Raw genomic sequence first — 6,000 nt, forward strand, 5'->3', positions numbered from 1 at the left:
CACCACCATCCTGGCCTGTGTCAGCACCAGTGTGGCAGCAGGACCAGGGCAGTGACTGTCCCCCTGTGCTGGGCACTGGTGAGGCTGCACCTCGAATCCTGTGTCAGTTCTGGGCCCCTCACTGCAAGAGAGACATTGAGGTGCTGGAGCGGGGCCAGAGAAGGGCACCGGAGCTGGTGCAGGGCCTGGAGCACAAGTGTGATGAGGAACGGCTGAGGGACCTGGGGGGGTTTAGTCTGGAGAAGAGAAGGCTCAGGGGGGACCTTCTCGCTCTCTGCAACTGCCTGACAGGAGGATGGAGCCAGGAGGGGGCTGGTCTCTGCTCCCAAGGAACAAGGGATGGGACAAGAGGAAACGGCCTCAAGCTGCACCAGGGGAGGTTCAGACTGCTCCAACTGCTTTTCACACTGCAGGAGCCGCTGGCTGACAAAGCCCCCTTGTGCTGGGACAGCGTGTCCCCACGGCTGCTGCTCGGGGCGTCGCACCTCGTCATGTCCTGGCCCACGCTGGTAAGGAGAGGGATCATGCTGCAGCAGGCTGAGGGCAGGATAGATGGAGAGCGCTGGAGCTTTGCCACTCTCCAAATGTCAGCAGAATTTCCTACCAAAGCAGCATTCATTCGTGCTCAGCGATGCCCAACTGCAGTTAATCCTGAAGAGCTGAACCGCAGACGACCATTGCCCGGGAATTAAAAAGCCAAGGACTATTAACTCGGCACTCCTGCTTCTAATCAAGGACGTGCTGCTGTATTACAGCTTCCAAATCACCAAACCCCCACACGTCAGTCTCAGGGCAGTCAACTTGTTAACCCTCCTTGCTGGTGCAGCCATTAGACACTAGCAGACAGCGAGGGAGTAATGTGAACACACACAGATTTCCAGGAGCTGGCATCAAGGCCTGGGCAGGCTGGTGCAGTTCTCCTGCATAACAGACACTTGTGTTATCGTTTCACACTGGAGTAAAACCAACATTTCCACCACCCAAAGAAGTGGACTGCTGGTGCTATTTATGGCTGGGACATGCAACGCTCCTTGGCTGAAGCCAGACTATAGATAACCTACCCAAGGAGCTGCTCCTGCTTACCAAAAGAGGCACAGAGCCCTTTCTGACCTGCTACACTCTCGTGCTATTTCCATGCTTTGCCAGCAGCTGTCGGACGCCTGCTTATTAAGCAAGAATAGGAAATGCAGCAAGTTCATGGCAGGGGGAGAAGAACTCAGTTGGGTCCTTGCTCCATTCCCAAGTCATGGTTTTCCTAATTTTTAACCTATGAGCCTCTATGAATCTGTTTTGCTGTTTCTTCTTGTGACACCCCCCCTGCAGTCCTGATCCAGCTCTGGGGCAACAGCACAAGAGGGACGTGGAGCTGCTGGAGCGAGGCCGGAGGAGGCCCCGGAGCTGCTGCGAGGGCTGGAGCAGCTCTGCTCTGGAGCCAGGCTGAGAGAGCTGGGCTGGGGCAGCCTGGAGAAGAGAAGGCTCCTGAAGGGGAGACCTTAGAGCAGCTCCAGTGCCTAAAGGGGCTCCAGGAAACCTGGAGAGGGGCTTTGGACAAGGGCCTGTAGGGACAGGCCAAGGGGAATGGCTTTAACCTGCCAGAGGGGAGACTGAGATGAGCTCTGAGGCAGAAGCTCTTCCCTGTGAGGGTGCTGAGGCGCTGGCGCAGGGTGCCCAGAGAAGCTGTGGCTGCCCCATCCCTGGCAGTGTTCAAGGCCAGGTTGGACACGGGGGCTTGGAGCAACCTGCTCTAGTGGAAGGTGTCCCTGCCCGTGGCAGGGGGTTGGAGCTGGATGAGCTTTAAGGTCCCTTCCAACACAAACCAGTCTGTGGTTCTACGCTTGTGTTAATTTGCTGTCAGAATATACAATATATGGACAAGGAGGGGGTTGTTTGGGATTTTTGAGGTGGATTTTTTCCTAGGCCACACAAAATACAGTAATTTCTTTTACACAAAACGTGATTTTTGCTTCTGAATAAAGTCAAGTATGGCCACAAATTCCGACCAGTAAGAAAAACATCAGGTACCACTCAGACAACATCTTGCCCAGCTTGCTCAGGCAATTGTTTTCACTGGATTTTCAATTTGCTGCATGAAGATACCAACCATTCAACCCGAGATGCTCTGCAGCCATGCTATGGTGTTAGCAGAGACAGCTCAAAGTGTGACAGATGACCTGCTCCTGGCACTTTATAAGCAAAGCACATCAGTGCTGGGGAGCCTCAAGTACCAGACAGCAGAAATAGCAAGCAGACTACCTAAAACTGTAACTTCTGCCATTACTTTGCATTACTAACATTATACTAATAATATTTTTGCATTGCTAATTATTATTGCATTACTAATATAATAATAAATGCATTGCATTAGCTAAGCGGTACCTAGTGCTTGCTGGTGCTTGGTCACTGCAGGTAGCAAGAACACAGAGCACTTGATACTGAGCATGTCCATAGCACACGGAACTCCCAGAATTAAGCAGCACTGGGCAGAAGGACACAGGAATGACCAGAAGTCAGGCTGAGCACACAAGAAGATGCAGTCTGCACCACACAGCTTTATCCTCTCACTCTGTTCATTTCAGCGCAGCACTAGATGTTTTTAACCAGCAGTTTCATTATGAGGAGGGCAGTAAACATGGGAATAACACCAGTGCTTCTCCATTAGGTACGTGCATGGAAAGAGAAAGAAGCCCAGTTACTGCTCTGTGCATTAAACATGCAACAGGCAAGTGAAGCAAATCATGTAGATGCAGAACTTTGCTTGTAAATTAAGGCAGACTAATTGAGCCCTGCCTGAACTTTCTTCCCCTGAATCCCAAAAACCTGCCGAGCAAGTGTTCTTCTCTAATAGCAGTCAAGGCAAAAGGTATTTTTAGCCTTGAAAACCATCACTGGAGCTTTACAAAGCAGAAAGTCAGGTACACCAAACATGTTGTACCATCTCTATGAGCTCTCCTTTACCCACCCCATCCCCAGGGCTCCCAAGGCCCTGGTGCTGCAGAAAGAGGGTGCCGGGAGGGATTGGGATGTGCAGGAGCCTCCTTGGCTGCAGTGATCAGACAGGTCCCTAGGGAACAGCCCTGAAGGAGAGGGAGCTTTCCTGCCTTCCTAATCGGAAAAGAAGGAAAAGAGGAGAAAAAGGTATTTTCGCTTCCTAAAAGCAGAGCATGGGGATGCCAGGATCCGGGCGCTGCGGGACCGAGAGGAGCCTCTGCACTGAAAAGCTCATCCCGACCATGTTCATGCAGCAGGCACTTGGCTCGGTTCCCTGTGAGCCCTGAGCCTCTGCCTCGGTATCCCTGAGCAGAGACGCTCCAGCTGCCACCACCAGCACCCACAGCAGCTCCTCTCGGCGTTGTCACTGGGGGAGATTAGAAGGAGGCCCCGGAGCTGCTGCGAGGGCTGGAGCAGCTCTGCTCTGGAGCCAGGCTGAGAGAGCTGGGCTGGGGCAGCCTGGAGAAGAGAAGGCTCCTGAAGGGGAGACCTTAGAGCAGCTCCAGTGCCTAAAGGGGCTCCAGGAAACCTGGAGAGGGGCTTTGGTCAAGGGCCTGTAGGGACAGGCCAAGGGGAATGGCTTTAACCTGCCAGAGGGGAGATTGAGATGAGCTCTGAGGCAGAAGCTCTTCCCTGTGAGGGTGCTGAGGTGCTGGCACAGACTTTTCCCAGAGAAGCTGTGGCTGCCCCATCCCTGGCAGTGTTCAAGGCCAGGTTGGACACAGGGGCTTGGAGCAACCTGCTCTAGTGGAAGGTGGCCCTGCCCATGGCAGGGGTTGGAGCTGGAGGAGCTTTAAGCTCCCTTCCAACACAAACCCGGCTGGGATTCTATGAAAGAACCCAAGATGCCTTAGTGAAAAGGCCAGGGGCCATGTGCAGCTACGCTGGGAAGACTGGGACATGCCAAAGTGAAACCCGCTGGGCCAGCTGGTAACTGTCTGGGCAGAGCAGTCTCCTCCCTGCAGCTAAAGCTGCCTCCTGCTTCCATGGGCAGGTTCCCATCCGGCTGCCGCTGACACAGGCACTTTCTCCTTGCTGCTGCCTCCCACATGCCGGCACTGCCCCTGGGCTGCACCCAGAGCTGCACCAGGGCCATGATCCGGCTGGAAAACACCAAAGATGCCGGGTTTCCCCTGTGTTACTTGTTTTTAAGGCTGCCTTGTTCACACCACAGCCCTGTGGCCAACAGGAAAGGGAATACGTTAAACCACAATTGCAGCCAGGTGCGGGGCAGCCCTGGGTTGCATGTTCCTGGGCTTTCAGCAGCAGGTCCGGTGTTGGGAGCTACTTCCTCTGCACCTCCTTAATTGCCATCAGCTCGGTTTTCCATGGCAGTGGGCAAGGCCTGGGACTGTCTGTGTCCTGCCCTGCCGATGTCCTTCCTGTAAGCACAGGAGCTGGGCTTGGCCTTTTGGGTTCAAGTATCCTGAAGTTACTGATTTGCCTGAGTCCAATGCCATAGTGTGCAAATGGGATGTGTCTTTGCAGCAAGCTGACTTGCCACCCCACATCCAGAACAGATGGACAGTCAAACCTGACCACCATAAGGACTGAAAACCCCTAATGTGCTAACGTGCCACATGCTGATGCTCTCTCTGAGCCTGTCCAGGAGAGCTTTGGCCAGTCCCAGTGCTGCTGGGGAAGCAGCGTGAGGCTGAAGCTGCGTTCAGCAGCTCTACCTCCGAGCACCAAGCCCGGCTCCGTGCTGAAAACCAGCCCGTCCTGTTTGTGCGCCCGGCACCGAGCTGCGCTGCGGGTGTGGAAGGAGGCCATGGGAGAGCTGCTGAGCCGGCAGCTTCACAGGGACACGGCGAAGCAGGAGCAGGCGAGACCGCTCTGAGTCACCCACAGACACCCCTGCGCAGTGTGGGGCTGCGGGAGACAGCTCATCTCAGCACCCCAGAGTCACAGCCTGGTTTGGGTTGGAAGGGAGCTTAAAGCTCATCCAGCTCCAACCCCCTGCCATGGGCAGGGACACCTTCCACTAGAGCAGGTTGCTCCAAGCCCCTGTGTCCAACCTGGCCTTGAACACTGCCAGGGATGGGGCAGCCACAGCTTCTCTGGGAAAAGTCTGTGCCAGCGCCTCAGCACCCTCACAGGGAAGAGCTTCTGCCTCAGAGCTCATCTCAATCTCCCCTCTGGCAGGTTAAAGCCATTCCCCTTGGCCTGTCCCTACAGGCCCTTGTCCAAAGCCCCTCTCCAGGTTTCCTGGAGCCCCTTTAGGCACTGGAGCTGCTCTAAGGTCTCCCCTTCAGGAGCCTTCTCTTCTCCAGGCTGCCCCAGCCCAGCTCTCTCAGCCTGGCTCCAGAGCAGAGCTGCTCCAGCCCTCGCAGCAGCTCCGGGGCCTCCTCTGGCCTCGCTCCAGCAGCTCCACATCCCTCTTGTGCTGTTGCCCCAGAGCTGGATCAGGACTGCAGGGGGGGTCTCCCCAGAGCGCAGCAGAGGGGCAGAATCCTGCATGCTCAGGCTGAGCACAGCCACCCTGTAGAGCCCAGATTCCAGCTGTCACACACACAAAAGGGCCCCTTTGCTCCATGGAGCACGGTGCAGGGCAGGCAGCAAGCGCAGGTTTATTTTGGGGCATGGCCAAGACAGGGCTAAGTTAAGGAAGATGCCGCTTCCCACCTGGCAGCTGCAGGAGAGCAGGAGCAGGAGCCGGACCTGTGATCTGGCCATGCTCCCACCACGCCAGCAGAGCCCCAGCCCTGTGGCACCAGGATAATCTGTCCTGAAACATGGGACCATCCTTCCCATGGCCCAGAGGAGCCCCAGACACGTCCCAAGGCCTCCAGGCACTCATGTAAGCACAAGTACTTGTGGGCTGGCACAGAAATGCAGTGATCAAGGAAAGGGAAATTTCTACCACATCAAAGTATCATTAGAAACATCCCATTTTGCTGCATCTTCACCTGCAGTGATATCACAGCGAGGTCACTCCTGGTTATGCTGAGAGTGCTGCAAACCCCAGCCCCAAAAAGTCACCAACCTAATGGGTTTGTAAAGACTCAGTAC

Source organism: Strigops habroptila, chromosome 8 (assembly GCF_004027225.2).
Source record: "Strigops habroptila isolate Jane chromosome 8, bStrHab1.2.pri, whole genome shotgun sequence".
In the NCBI taxonomy this organism is placed as follows: domain Eukaryota; kingdom Metazoa; phylum Chordata; class Aves; order Psittaciformes; family Psittacidae; genus Strigops; species Strigops habroptila.